This window comes from Rutidosis leptorrhynchoides, chromosome 8, assembly GCF_046630445.1.
Source record: "Rutidosis leptorrhynchoides isolate AG116_Rl617_1_P2 chromosome 8, CSIRO_AGI_Rlap_v1, whole genome shotgun sequence".
Classification (NCBI taxonomy): Eukaryota; Viridiplantae; Streptophyta; class Magnoliopsida; order Asterales; family Asteraceae; genus Rutidosis; species Rutidosis leptorrhynchoides.
This window is the reverse complement of record NC_092340.1, coordinates 152,418,847-152,435,851: the sequence shown is the minus strand read 5'-3', so window position 1 is coordinate 152,435,851 and position 17,005 is coordinate 152,418,847.

Genomic DNA, 17,005 nt, shown 5'->3' with positions numbered 1-17,005 from the left:
TTGGATTTAACATGACATCTAGGACGAAAGGATATAATGAAGAGATTCACCTATTCATATTCGAGATGGGAACTCAAAAGGGATGATGTTATTGAATGGCAAAATTCATAACATATTGGGGGTGATGGACGGTCGTTAAGTGGTATCCATCACTTGCATTAATTTCTTATGTTTCTCGTGTAAGTGGGAGATTGGAGGTATTTCGTATGCCCGAGAGACATATTAAATTAACGTGGCCACTATGTTATGATCCAAGTCGAGTCATACCCAATAACAAGCTTACCAACACTTTATATGTATTTATTTTAACGGTTGGATTGTTAAATGAATACGCAACACTTGAACTTTAGAAAATCGGTTTTCTAAATTATAATCACTTGAGATAAATTATTTGGATAATTTATATATGATGTGGATTTAATTATTTATAGGTTTAAATAATTATTTTGTGTTATATTTTATAAAATGGTTTATAAAATTATTACAAGTAACAAATACATGTTTATTTTATACAAGTTTTATAAAATAATTACAAGTTTTATAAAATAAATCTTGTTATAAAATATATAGATGGAGTGTGCAGAATTTTAGTCTCCAAGACAAGCACCCATGCTCCTTGCTTGTTACTTTTGATACAACACAATTCCAAGGCACATGCTTGACTCAATGACCAACATATTCTCACAAGTATTCAAGGGAACAAATACACACACTTGACTAGAGAAGAGGTGAGTCATTTTTGAGTTATAAAGTCTCTCAAAAAACCTGCCTGCTGTTCGTGATTTTCAGCAGCAGAAGAGGCAGTTTTACTTGCTTAATTAAATGATTAAGTGTTCAAGTTAAATCCTAACCATAGTATTAGGTGTTGGGCAAAAGTTTGGGGTATTATCTCTTGAGGTTTCATACTTTTGGAGCTTGCTTTCATCATCATCTTTCCAAACTTGCTGCTGTCCAAATTCAGCTCTTAACTCATCATATAGGAGGTATAATCTTACTTCGTTGCTATTTTATGTAAGCATACATTCATGGCTTGATTACTATATGGAATTCATTATAAATGGTTAATCATATAAACTTGTTTTATTGATAATCTTGCTTCCGCTTTCTTAACAATTACAAGTTAGTTTTGTAACTATGTTAAACTTAGTGACATGTTTTATGAACTCATTGAATTCCATCAGTTATTGCAGGTGCTTTTGTTTTGGACTAAATTGACTGTTTTACCCGCAATATTATAATAAAGATAAAAGAAAAGATGGATCTAGACGATGAATCAATTCTATCATTAAAAGGAAGTAAAGTCTTTCGAAAAAGACATGCGCTTCTTGATTTAGGTCAAAAAGTTGTCGTCCAGACCAGCTGTAGGTTGACGAAAAATCTAGAAAAGTCATCTCTAAAATCAGCAAAAAATCCACGGACCTCAGCATCAAACAGGGTCACCAAGTGGTCAGACTTATCCAAACCATGAGAGGATCTGTCTCCTAAAATGGGGAGGACGCCGTGCAAATTAGCTTGATAAGACTAATGAATCAGACCCCTAGAAAGGATAATCTCCTTAAAGATTAAAAATCAGCTTTTAAGCCTGGTATTACTCAATCCTTGAGATTGACCTTAAAGATTGAGAATTACAAACTCATGAAATTCGATGAAATCTAAACTCGAGCTTGAACGAGAAAATATTTTGATCAAATTCAAACCGATTTGTTTTCTGAAAACCCATTTTTAATGCGTTCATTACCATTGAACGTAAAATCCTAGGAATTCACCTGGTATTCAATAGGTCACCTGAACCAAATCGGGTGTCAACCGTAAGAACGGTGGTTGCATAGCATGGTCGAAGACAGGACCTTGTACCAAACTAAAAAATTATAAGGGTGAGCTTTACTATTGCTCCTACCAAGGATAGTAATTAAAAGCATGTCAGGGGACATTGCCTTAACAGTTGCTTGTTCAACGCTTTCCTTTACAACCGGATGGTAGTTTACCGAAAGGTAATATACGGAGCAAGTATACTGGACGTGTGCTTTCCTAATACAAGGTTAGCAAGTGGGTGACACAAAACCGCAAGTTTTGAGCTAAAATTTTAAAATCTGAAACCCACAAAACCCACAAAAATATTTTGCAAACACCGGTGAAGGGTTATTCCGGAAAACTTATCTAGGGTAAAAGCTAGATTTAATTTTCAAAAGATCAAATGTTTTCATAAAGATCCAATTTCCTTAAAGGATCTAAATTTTCATAGTCATGTGGGACTGTAAACCACATCGTTACTACCATTGTTTATACCGCCGTATCAAAATCACTTATCTATAAAGTGTGAAGAATAAAGAAGTGATTCGTGTAATTTAATTTCAAATTCTGTATTGCTTGAGGATAAGCAACGTTCAAGTGTGGGGATATTTGATAGTGCTCCAAATGAACATATATTTAGTACCAATATCCTTCCAATATGTAAAGTTTTCAGTTGCAATTGTTCTATTTCCAAGTGATATTCGTTTATAATAAATAAGTGCAAAGACAAAAGGCGAAAATGAAGATTCGAAGATAAAAACGTCCAAAAAGCTCAAATGTACAAGATACAATTCAAGTGGTTCAAATTAATGATGAGAAATGTCTAAAATTGACAAGAGTACAAGTTACGAAATGAAAAGCACGAAGATTAAAGAATTGAAGAAAAAGCGTCCTAAAACTGGAAAAGGGTCCTTAAAGCCATAGTGCAGTCAAAAGCGTCCCAAAAATTGAGTTAAAAGACTTGCGCGGATTTTGGGAGTTAAGAAAAATAAATTTTTGTGCAAATTTCAAATTGCAAAACGCAGAGTACAAGATATTAAATCGTACGAAACGCGCGACGTAACGGACTAAAAATTACAAGTCTACTATGCACAAGAATATAATATAATATTTAAATAATTATATAAATTATTTATATATTATATATATTTAAATAAAATGTCGACAAGCTAGGAAACAAACCAAGTTTGGCTGGATCCAGCTGGCCATGCGATCGCATGGCCTGGCTGCCTTATTCCCATGCGATCGCATGGCAGGGAAAAGGTGGTCACATTGCTATAAAAAGGCAGTTTGTCGAACGAGTTTAAACACACCAAATAATAATATTACTCCCTCTGTAATATATATATATATATATATATATATATATATATATATATATATATTAGTTTAGTTTTATATTAGATTAGTTTGGGTTATGTAAAGGTTATTTTACGGGTTCTAAAGTCAAAATTTTGTCCGTGTAAAGCTACGCAATAAATAATCAATGTAAGTTATGTTCTCCTTTTTAAATTAATGTCTTGTAACTAAGTTGTTATTATGCTTATTTAAACCAAAGTAATCGTGATGTTTGGCTAAATACTAAGATTGAGTAATTGGGATTTGTACCATAATTGGGGTTTGGACAAAAGACCGACACTTGTGGAAATTAGACTATGGGATATTAATGGGCTTTATATTAAATTAACGATACCTCGTTAATTTAATATAAAGGTTATGATTTGACGTATCTATATATAACCACATACGCTTAATCAGACACGATGGGCGGGATATTTATAAGTACGAATTATTGTTCATTTGACCGGACACGGGGATGGATTAATAGTTAATGGACTCATTAAAACAGGGGTGGATTACATCAAGGGTAATTGGTATAATTGTTAGCAAAGTATTAAAACCTTGGATTACACACAGTCGATAACCTGGTGTATTCATTAAACAAAGTATTAAGACCTTGTTACAGTTCGAATCCCCAATTAGTTGGAATATTTGACTTCGGGTATAAGGTTAAATTTGCCGAGCATTTTATAATTATGACCGATGAACTATTATGGGCAAAACCCAGATAGGTTTTAATTACATCCAGGACAAAGGACAATTAACCCAGGGTAATAAATAATCAAAACGTCAAACATCATGGTTACAGAAGTTTAAATAAGCATAATTATTATATTGTTATTTATTTTACGCACTTAAATTATCGTCATTTATAATTTGCATTAGGTTTTAATTGTGACTTAAAATATAAAACCAACAAACCGGTCATTAAACGGTAAACCCCCTTTTATATATTATTATATATAATTATATATATATTTTGTACAAATATAGTTAATTAAAATATAGTGTGAAATAAGCCATCTCCCTGTGGAACGAACCGAACTTACTAAAAACTATACTACTTTACGATTAGGTACACTGCCTATAGTGTTGTAGCAAGGTTTAGGTATATCCCATCTATAAATAAATAATTAAAACTTGTGTTATTTGTATCGTATTTCGTAGTAAAAATAATAAGTATTTCGTACCCCTCCGCTCACACATCAACTACTAATTGTAGACTACTAACATTGGACTGCTAACTTGACAACTTAAACAATCACACGTGATTGAAAATATAAACTTAAACAATCACACGTGATTGAAAATATGAACTTAAACAATCACATGTGATTGAAGATATGATATGAATAATAGTTGTATTACATTTTGATATACATATATATTTATTACAGGTTCGAGAATCCAAGGACGACGGCCATATTTTTAATAAGCTGAAAACTTATTATTAATATACTTTTACTACCGTAAGTATATAGTCCCATTTTTAAACCATAAAAATATTTTGGGATGAGAATACATGCATTTTATGTTTTACGCCATGGACACAAGTACTTAAAATATATTCTACGTTGAGTTATACCACTTTGCATATTTTTCCCTAATAGCTTGGTAACTAATATTTACATGTTGTAAGAGCATGTAAGCGCGAATCCTATTGATAGATCTATCGGGTTTGACAACCCCAACCAGGCTAGTCGCTCTAGTATCGTAAACGGTTGCATAGTACTTCATTTTTACTACACTTGGTACAGTGTAGGGAGATTTCATAATAAAGTGAATATGCTACATTAATGGTTAAGTATGGTTACCGAAGCGCTCAACAACTTATAGAATACTTTTATACACTTGCGAGTGTACATATATTTATAACTATGAAATCTTGTAGTCTATATTTATATCGATGCTAAAACTATATATCTCACCAACCTTTGTGTTGACTGTTTAAGCATGTTTATTCTCAGGTCCTTAAGAAAGTCTTCCGCTATTGCATTATCTGAGCAAGCTGTGCATGGAGTCTCATGCTTTTAATTAAATAAAGTGTTGCATTCAATAAAACCTTTGTCATGTATTATATTTGACTGTTATATCACGTGTGTAGTATTTGAAAATCGATGTATTATGGGGATTATTCCTTAAATAATCGCTCAATTGTTTAAAACATGCATTATGTATAATAATAGTGTGCTTTTTATGAAACGAATGCAATATTTTCTAAAACGTATCATATAGAGGTAAAATACCTCGCTATGGGACCAATGAATAATGTACCACGTTTATAGTAATATGGACGAGTCGTTTCAATTATGGTACTTGTTCTAAAAGGAAAGCTGCCCTTAAGGGAAAAGTTAAATTGAACCAAATTGTGGAATTAAGTGCTGGGTCATCTATCACTGAGATAATGACTGTCAAGCTTGACCAGCTCATAGCTGCCATATCTGAAAGTAGACCCAATCTTACTGCACCCATTTACTCAGTGTATGACCGGTCACCGATACCAAACGTGATAAAATGCTACAAATGTGGCAGCAAGTTTCAATTAGCCAACCGATGTACTTTAACCGTAACTCCATCTGCTGCTGCCTCTTCAAGCAAACCAGCAGACAGGAAGAGATCATCAAAGATGACCCTTCTAGAACCCATCCTTGGATGGGTTCCCAAAAAGAAGTAATCTCTTAGCTACTGTGCAGGGCATTCAAAACAAGCAAATCTGGTATCTCGATAGTGGATGTTCGAGACATATGACCGGATGTAAGTCCCTGCTGATGGACTATCAAGAAAAGGATGGTCCAGTTGTATCATATGGAGATAATTCGTTGGGTTACACAAAGGGTTTTGGTACTTTAACAAATAGGAATGTTACATTTTCAAATGTAGCATATGTCGTTGGGCTTAAACATAATCTACTCAGCATAAGCCAACTGACAAGCAAAAGTAAGATAGTTCAGTTCAGAAAGAAGATTGGCACTATTTTTGATAAGACAGGGAAGCCACTGCTGATAGCATAAAGACATGAGAACATGTATCAAATTGACCTGAACACAACAGTCACAACAACTGATACTTATTTTTATTCAAAGACAGTAGACAACCTTAAGTGGTTATGGCACAAGAGACTCTCACATCTCAACTTCAAAGATATTTATAAGTTATCTAGTAAAAGTTTGGTGTCTGGGCTACCTACAATGTCTTATGTGAAGGACAGATTGTGTCCTGGTTGTGAAAAAGGGAAGCATTACCATGCCTCATTCAAGTCAAAGCAGATTTCATTTGTTGAGAAACCATTTCACCTACTTCATATGGATCTCTTTGGTCCTGTTAATATAGCCAGCTATAGTGGGAAGAAGTATACACTGGTGATTGTTGATGAATATTTCAGATACACTTGGGTATTCTTTTTGAAGCAAAAGAGTGAAGCTGCTGATGAAATCATCAATTTTATCAAAAGAATGGAACTACTGAATGGGCAACTTGTGAAGCAGCTTAGAAGTGATCATGGTACAGAATTCAGAAATGCAACATTGGAATAATTTTGTGCTGACAAAGGTATTTCACAGAACTTTTCTGCTGTGAGAACACCTCAACAGAATGGTGTTGCAGAAAGAAGAAACAAATCTCTCATTGAAGCAGCAAGATCTATGTTGGTTGAGTCTGGGCTGAAAAATTCATATTGGGCAGAAGCTGTGAACACTGTATGTTTTACCCAGAATAGATCTTTAATTATAAAAAGACATCAAAAAACTGCTTATGAAGTTCTCAAAGGCAGAAGACCCTCAATTTCATTTCTTCATGTATTTGGCACTCCCTGTTTCATGCTAAACAATAGGGATCAGCTAGGCAAGTTTGATGCTAAGGCTGATGAAGGTATATTCTTGGGATATTCCAACATGTCAAAGGCATATAGGGTATTCAATAAAAGAAGGGGTTGTTTTGAAGAATCCATTAATGTTACATTTGATGAAACTGCCCCTATTTCATCTACTAGTCAAGAAGATGAAGAGTTAATGTTTGAAGAGCCTACTCAGCAAGCTCTTGATGATGAAGAAGAACTAGCAGCAAATCCCTCACCAATCCATGTTGCTTGGTTCTCTGATGATGAGATGGAACATTCTGTTCCATCTGTGTCTAAACCATGTGGACCTACTGGCTCTACTAAAGTTTTACAACTAGAGCATAGGTCTACTGGTTCTGAAGGATCTCAAGCTGGTACTGGCTACACTCATAATGAACAGTTGTCTAATGCTGCTCATTCCTCTGAGCCAGCTGATGATCAAGATGCTGTGTGCTCCACAACAAGCTCACCTGTTTATAACACTAGATGGACAAAGGAGCATCCAATTGAACAAGTTATTGGTAATCTGGCAAGTGGTGTTAAAACAAGAAGACATGCAACCATCAACTTTTGAATGCATGTAAACTTTGTGTCTACCATTGAACCTACATGTCCTGATGAAGCTATCAAAGATCCAAGCTAGGCAGGAGCTATGCAAGAAGAGATCTCCCAGTTTGATAGTAATACAGTTTGGACATTGGTACCTAAACCTGATGATGAAACTAAAAAGATCATTGGTACCAAGGGGGTCTTCAAGAATAAGATGGATGAAGATGGGATTGTGATCAGAAACAAAGCTAGATTGGTAGCTCAGGGTTTCAAACAGGAAGAAGGATTGGATTATGGAGAGACATATGCTCCAGTGGCTAGGATGGAAGCTATCCGATTATTCTTAGCATGTGTTGCTAAGATGAACTTTAGGGTATTCCAGATGGATGTTAAATCTGTATTTCTAAATGGGAAGCTGCAAGAAGAAGTTTATGTCAAACAGCCTCCTGGTTTTGTAAGCAGTAAATATCCAGACAATGTCTACAAGCTAGACAAAGCTCTTTATGGCTTCAAACAGGCACCAAGAGCATGGTATGAGACACTTCATGTGTATCTCACTGGTATAGGTTTTAAAGTTGGAACAATTGATACCACTCTGTTCTTAAAAGAGATAGATGGTGATCTCTTGCTGGTATAGATATATGTGGATGATATTATTTATGGATCTAAAAATGAGAAACATTGTCAAGATTTTTCAAAACTTATGTCAAAGACATATGAAATGAGCTTACAAAGAGATTTGAAATACTTTTTAGGATTGCAAATTAAATAACTTGATGATGGAATTTTTATAAGTCAAGATAAATATATCAAAGATATGTTAAAGAAATTTGGTCTGACCTGTTTAAAAGATATAGGGACCCCAATGGCAGCATCTATTAAAATAGATGCTGATCCCAATGGTGAACCAGTCAATATTACTGAATATAGAGGTATGATTGGGTCCCTACTTTATCTTATAGCAGCAGACCAGATATTATGTTTGCCACATGTCTCTGTGCCAGATATCAAGCTGATACTAAAGAGTCACACTTGCTAGCAGTAAAAAGGATATTTAGGTATCTGAAAGGTACTGCTAAACGTGGTCTTTGGTATCTCAAAGACCAGGATTATAAGCTAATTGGGCATTCAGATGCTGACTTTGCAGGGCGTAAAATAGCCAGGAAAAGTACTACTAGTGGTTGCCAGTTACTGGGTGGTAGGCTAGTCAGCTGGACGAGCAAAAAGCAAAATACTGTGTCCACATCTACTGCTGAGGCAGAATATGTTTCTGCTGATAGTTGTACTGCTCAAGTACTATGGATGCAAAGCCAGCTGAAGGACTATGGTGTTCATGTTACAAAGACTCCAATCTACTGTGATAACACAAGTGCTATTGCTATTACCAACAATCTTGTGATGCATTCAAGAACTATGCACATTGACGTTCAATATCATTTCATAAGGGATCATGTTCAAAAAGGAGATGTGGAGCTACATTTTATTTCAACAGACCAGCAGTTAGCAGATCTTTTTACAAAGCCCTTAGATGAGAAACGTTTTAACTATCTCATTTCTGAGCTGGGTATGCTTGAACTTTAAAATAAAAGGCAACTTTGTTGGTGTGCTGGCTCTACAACATGTAGGGCAAACCAGTAAGTCAAAATGTCTCTCACTTACTGCCAACATGTCAAACAGTCAGCACAACAAGGTCTTTTATATCATGATTATTCAATGTTCAAAATGAAATAATAAATAGCTCACAATACTTAAATGATACCTTAAATCTGAAACTCATTTACTCCCAATGATTTAAAATTAAATTCATTATATATTAAATGTCACAAAGAATTTTCGTATTTAATACAAAATTTATCTTATGGTTTTTAACTTCAAAATGATTTGAAAACTGCTGCATTTAATGCTTAATGGGAGGTATGAGTGTTCAAGCCGATTAAACGTCATGTCAACAGTCTGTGTCCCCTTGAAAACGTGCTAGTCTGTCACATCTGCCCACGCGCCTGCAGATGACAGTTGCCATTTTCTCTCTCCTGCACTTTTTCCACCAATCTGAAAGGTTAAATAAAGAGATCAACTCCACATAATAACCTTTGGTTATTAACTCTTTAATTTACCTTTCAAAAACACACTCTTCTCTCTAAAATCACAAATCTTCATATTCTTCATACATCCATTTTCAACGACTTCATCAATGGAAGACCAAGAACAACAACATCCATAATCACCACCCATAGAATACAAACCAGAGGAACACCAATCACAACAATAACAACAAGTAGAACAGTAACTTCCACCGGTCATTGAGGAACAAATTGTACAGGGTCCACTGTTCAATCTTCACCCCAATCTGATCAGGGATGCTAATGTACCAGACCATGCACTAATTCTCCTTTCCAGAGGCAATGCAGCACACACTCTCTCTATTCCCAAGTCTAAAGCCAACATTAGCTATGAGGCTTTGATTGACTACATCAGGCGATGCCCCTTAGCGAGATCCATCACCGGAGTTCCTTCTCGCCTCTATCCGGCCTGTTTAGCGAGATTTTGGTATACTGCCACCATGGCCACCACTCAACAGAATGCTCCTTGTATTCGTGGCATGGTGACTGAAACCCTAGATTGCTCAATCACTGTTGATGCCCTCCGACGTGCCCTTCAATTACCCGGTGGTCCATTTCTTACTTCATCGATGAGCAATGATTTGAGGAGGGAAGTGCTGGAAATGATTGGTTACGCTGGTCTAATTGCTCATACACCACTAAGGAAGAACATGCCACCGCTATGGTATTACTTCTTTGGACTGCTGACCCAGTGCATCAGCCAAAAGTCCGGTAGTTTTGATCAGTGCTCAGATTTTGAGCTCAAAATTGGTCATGGTTTGCTGTTCAACAGGAACATTGACTACGCAGCTGCGATCTACCTTAGGTTAAGGGAAATGGTGCTTGCACCTAAACGAACACATCTAATCCCCTTTCCAAGGTTCTTGAGCCTTGTGTTTGAAAATGAGCTGGGTGAAGCTTACCAGTAGATTGCTGATGAATCATTTGACCTGCCTCTAAAGCAAGGGGGGATGCCAAAGGATAAACCTACTGCTCCATATGCTGCTTTGACGCCAGCAATGCTTGAGTATCTCACTGCTCAAGGTGGAGTTACCCCAACGACTGCCTCTGGTGTTACACCAGCTGAGGGGGAGGGACCTCAGCAAAAGCCAGCTATGAAAAGGAAGAAGCCAGCTACCTCAACTAGTACAGCCACCGTCTCACATATTGGTAAAGCAGTAGTTGTATTAGAATCTAGTGCTCTCTGATCATAAAGAACAGCCCTAGTCTTATATACTGACTACCCACTTCTAGTATTGGAATCCGTTGCTTAACTATTTCTTGTTAACAGGCAAATCCAAACAAGCTAAAGCTGGCTCCAAGCAAACCACATGAGGGATTGCCCTAGTCTCAACTGCTGCTTCTGCAAAGAAAGCTGCTATGGAACCTGGTGTGTCTCTAGACCAAACAGCAGAAATCTCTAACTTAATTAAAAATCTTTTAACTACTGACTTGAAAAATGAAATTGGAGTTAAAGATACAACCTTTACTCCTAAACTGACTGGTTTTAAAACTAGTGTTAAAAAGAGTAGCAACCCATGCTCTTCTAACCAGACACTTCCACATTTTTCTAAAAAGAACATTATGCAATATCCTCTGCTGACAGTACAACCAGCAGAGAACATAACTGACCCCCAAAGCAGTCTTGAGCTGGTTCCTCATCGTGTTGAATCAGCTCAGGCCACTGCACAGCCTAAATTTTACTTGGATCCTGCTAAGAGTCTCACTCCTACATCATTACCAGCAAGAACTCTTACACTATCTGGGTCAACATGTGTTACCAATGAGTCAGCAGAGTCACATCTGTACTTACAGACACCTAACTCTGTCTCAATCGAAGGGCTGACTAAATCACCAGTCTGTTCCCAGAGACCAACCACAGATGCAATTGTTGAGTCAAATTTATTTGGTTCTACAGTTGTTAGCATAAAATGTTCTTTTGTTTCAGTTCTTAGCAGGGTTGTAACAACCCAACATTGATTTACCAAAAACACGACACAAAAAAAATTTCTGTGACTGCCCATCTGGACGGCGTCTAGAAATTGGGACGGCGTCCAGCCTTTACAACTGGGATGGCGTCCAAGGATTTGGGACGGCGTCCCAATGAACAAAAAAGTACTGATCAGTTTTTTGTTTACACGCGAGCGAAAAACTCGCTCCCCGACACTTTTCAACGAAACCATTTTCACAATATGACATATTAAGTAAAACTAAGATATTGCCACCATAAAAACAAGTTTTACAACCCCGGGATCACAATGACCCATTTTACAAATAAAGTAGCAGTTTCGACCCATTTATCTCTTTAGACGGATTAGAACTCTACAACCCAACCCGATACCAAGAGCATAATCCCGAGGACTACCAAAACCCCCATCCGCGTCCAATTATCCGAAAGCTACCCCATCAAGCCCAACCGCTCCTGCACGTCTAGTCTAACAACTAGCTAGCATCAATAACATAATACCTGTAAAAAGGTAAACAACGAGAGGGGTAAGCCGAGGCTTAGTGAATGCAATAATTATACACATACATATATAATATACCTACTTGCAAACACTTACTCACATACCGCATACATGCTAGCAACACAATTAGCTTATCATCACAATTACAAGCTATAACCTCCAATAATCAAGCTAGCATAACAAAAGCATATATAATATGAACAAATATAATATGCTTACGCTACAACACAAATAACCATGGTTAACCAATAGTACAAGGGAACGGCGCTCGCGAAAACGCCATCGGTGTTCATAACATCCTTTAGGGAACTTAACACCTCGCACCACTAACCCCTAGGGTGGCACCTTAACACCTCGGCACATCACCCCGAGTGGCATCTTAACACCTCGATGCAACACTCATTATTTTACGGAGTGGTGTCTTAACACCTCGACACTACACTCCTAGGTGGCATCTTAACACCTCGATGCTACACCCGAGTGGCATCTTAACACCTCGATGCTACACTCTTCACGTGAAACATGGTGTCTTAGCACCTCGACACTACACATTTCACGCTACAACAAATAGATACATTATATACCTACACATATAATTATTCCACTCACCTTATCACGTCGGTGGTGATTTAGCACTTCCGTATGCTTCGAGCAAGGTACCTAATACATAAGTACACATTTAATACACAACTTGTGGAATTAACCACAATACTCACTCACACCCAAAACCGCCCATAAAATGGCCAAGACTCATCTTTAATTACTAAAACTAGTGATGTAAGTCTACTAACACCAATTAGCACAAACTTAAGGTGTTTCATACCCATTTCACCCAATTAGGTCAACCTTAACTCATTTGACCCATTTCAACACTTATACATACCATTTTAGCCAAACATGACCCATTTACAATTCTTCCATCATTTACAAGTGTATTAATGACCAATCAACACAATTTAACACTTACAACTTCAATTCACATGGCCAAACCCGAGATCATAGCTATTAGGGTTTTCCTTATCTCAACATAACCCAAATTCACACATTTTACCCCCAAATGGGTCTTACAAGTTCCAACACTCCTAAAATCACTAATACTAGTGATTATACCCCACTTACAAACCCTAAACATGCTTAAATCATTAACCAACCCAAAACCCGCAAAATATCAAAATAGTGGGTTTCTATAAACCCTCTTCATCATCTAAAAGGGTTTTACAAATAACAAGCTCAAACCCTAAATGTACACAAGAATCTTAACAATGAAATTCGGAGTTGAGACTTACCAATACTACCAAAATGTAGCCGTGAACAAAAGGAACAACTTTAACTCTCGAGCTTTGACCCGAAACGCTCATCTTCTTCACCAAACCAAGCTTTCTCACTCTAAATTAACCCTCTCTCTCTAAAATAAGATGAGAGTGTTTTGTGTGGGTGAGAATGAGCTCCAAATGGAGTTATAGATCATTTTTGATGATCCCAAACCGACCCCAAGTGAAAAGACCCAAATACCCCTTTTAATTTGAGTAAAATAGAGCTGCTGGCCCGTCAGGCCTTCTGGACGGCGTCCAAAATGGCCGGACGGCGTCCCACCCTTCATTCTTGGACGGCGTCCCAAAGTCTGGACGGAGTCCCAATGAACTGAGCCTGAAACTGAACTTGTTTTGGTCGTAACTTTCAAACCGTAGCACCGTTTTTGATGAACCAAATATCGTTGGAAATGTAATGAGATTTACTATCCAATGGTAAGGTTTTAGAACATCAACTCTAATTTTATTTGGGATCCAAATATACGCTTACATGCCTCGTATTTCGAATGACGCTCGAAATAATGTTTAACTGAAAAACGGGTGTTACAACTCTCCCCCACTTAAATTGGATCACGTCCTCGTGATCCGCACAAACACTAGAAGTTAAGCACTTTTCTCACGAACATTTCCGCTTCCAACGCGGAGTCACACAAGTAGTAGACTCATCCGAATCCTCGCTTCGTGCACTAACGCATCATAATACAACAACCGTACTTCACAATCGTCCTAAAAGAAGGACAATTCACCGGCAACCATCGTCGTCACACCTCACGATTCCTACAAACCACAACAAAGCCCGTCATCCATAGCATCATCCGTGAATTCTAAGATCCCACCACACGCTAATGATCACTAGCGTGCACCACCGCAATAAACGATATCTCATACACTCAACTTCCAGAATTTCCATTTAGGAAATACGAAAAAATACCACATTTTCCTCCAAGTTCTCACGACTGCAACACGCAACAAGCGTCATCCATAACTATATCGCCCTATGCGATCTTCTAAATTCACTACGCCACGAACCAAGTCTTACATTAATCCAAATCGAGAAGGATTCATGCTTCCTTAAAATTTCGTACTCATTCGGTTCATAACCGTACTACTCGACCGATCATTCCTGAATATTCTTTAGGCCAAGAACCAAACTCCCTCCGGCTCTACACCGGATCATTCCTTCAACGAAAAAATTTTAATAACCCCGCAATAACACTTAAGAAGCACCACTTTCCCGCCGATCGATCCACACACGACTATACGTCACTGGATTAATCCAGGACGACAATAATACACCACGAATTAGACGAAACATCAACACATCATCATAGGGTTTCTCCTCTGAACCATACAATACGGCTTCCTAGTACTAGCATAGAAGCTATTCGTATACCAAAATCCCGTCAACGGCGAATCATCATCACAAAATTTCCATAATTCGCCACACGACTCACAAAAATATTCACCACGCCGGGTGAACTTTCCTACCTAGACCGTCCGTTAAGGATGGTCTAAACATTTCAATGCAACTAACAGTCACATCACTAAGGAGCACACTCTTGCAAACAAACAACATCTGCGTGTCTCGATGTGAGACAGTCAAAATCGACACTCTTCACCTCACATTCGTCCATAAAGTGGAATAATCCACTGACAATCTTCACGATTGCGTTTCCCGACAGGGAAAATACGATATTCGCCACGATATCGAACTCGTTCTCATTCAATTATACTGTCCAGGTTTCATGACAACCCAGATTTTTCACTACAGGAGCACTCGCAACGACACTTCATTCTCTCACTCCGGGATCTCAAACTTCACATTTGGTCTCATACCGCACATTGGTACTACACGACCACCTTACATAGGAAGTCTTACACTTCCTTCGATCCCATCATCACAATCTTCACGCATAACATTCCAGAGTTGTAACTCACAATCGTAAAGAACGATCTCGAGTCGACATTAGAAACCCGTCACTCTTCCTCGTTAGGAACTCCGAATACCTATTGAGGCTTAGCACGGTACGCTCCGACATTTCACTATACATAACACCACTGGAGTTTTCCTCGGGCGATAGTAAAAACTCCCCCACTTAGGATTTATCTCCCTATTCTCACCGCCAAGATGATAACATCCCGTGGAATTGAAATTCCATGTCACACCTGACCATTGTCACCGTTGGTCATAAACATCAATTCACCGCAAATTCACTTTAAGCTCTCAGAGCCAACAGGCACAATCACTTGAGACGTCGTACACGCGATGAAATCGCACCTTCATACCACCATTCACAACTAACTACCTTAATCGTTCGAAAAGCAAACTCCACCAAAGTCTTACATATGCCTCCAAGCCTAGGCATATGTCACGCCGCTTACTTAGTCGTGATTCTCAGTCGAGATCACCCGACCTTCCACTTGATGAATCGTTATCAACAATTGCTCACTCTCATGGAGAAGAGTGACCAATTCTGACACCATAATTGCGTCCACCACAATATCAACACTTCATCAAAACCCTTCGGACTAACCAACCATTAAGTCCGTCACCGGCTCACCGGTCATCTTTACCCGTCTATCACTTAAGAGCAACAAGATTTGCTCACTCGTCACTTCATAAGAAGTATTCATCACAATGCTCTTAAACTTCGACTTTTGCAACCGTCGTATTACTATCACCCGTCAATCACTATTATAATCTCCGCTGCTTCCAAGGGTATCTCACCGGCACCCTAAGCACAAAGTGATCACACCATCATCGGAGTTAAACATCACACTAGCAGGTATAAGAAGGCACCTGACGCAGTGTCATACAGACTCCCGCCACAACCTACTAAATTTTAGAACTCGACCTTTAGGTTCCATATACCCGATGTCACCCGTCTCTCTATAATAATGACCCGAAGTCATACATACCCGACAAACCTTATGGTTTATCATCTTATCGAAGGTTCCTAGCGATCACACGCTACCCGCAATTTTCACAAGGCCAAAACGATATAGCCTAACGAAACCCTTCATCTAACACTAAGGAGATGCTTGAGAACACCAAGTCTTACACCCTTCCACCTATCGGCAGAGTCACAACGACAGGGGTATTCCGTTAGGAATGTTACCCTATAATCCACAACACACCAACACACTATCATAAACATCGTCATATGGGTCCCACTCCCATGAGTTTAATGACCCGAAGACTCCTCGATTCGCCAATTCCAAGGCGACTCACAATTAGAATCCTAACACGATTCTCTACCCACACACTCTACCGAGTGTAACTCAAAACTACAATCATTAGACTTGTCGCATTCCATTACGGAATTCAAGTCCTCGTCGCACACTCGCAAGTGTAAATCGGCCATTCTAGTTACGGTGGGTAACTAAAACCAATTACAATCTCAATAATGCACCCACTACTTAGGGTGGCTAAGCACGCACCAAACTCGTGAGTTAGCTCGCTCACTTAACTAACCGATTCCATCGTACACTTCTCGACTCACAAAGAACCTGATGTGATAACAAGCACATCACTCGAGACTACTATATCCTAGGAACCAATAAAAGATTCCTAATTCGTCCCGTTCTACCCCAACCATGCCACGTCTCCTC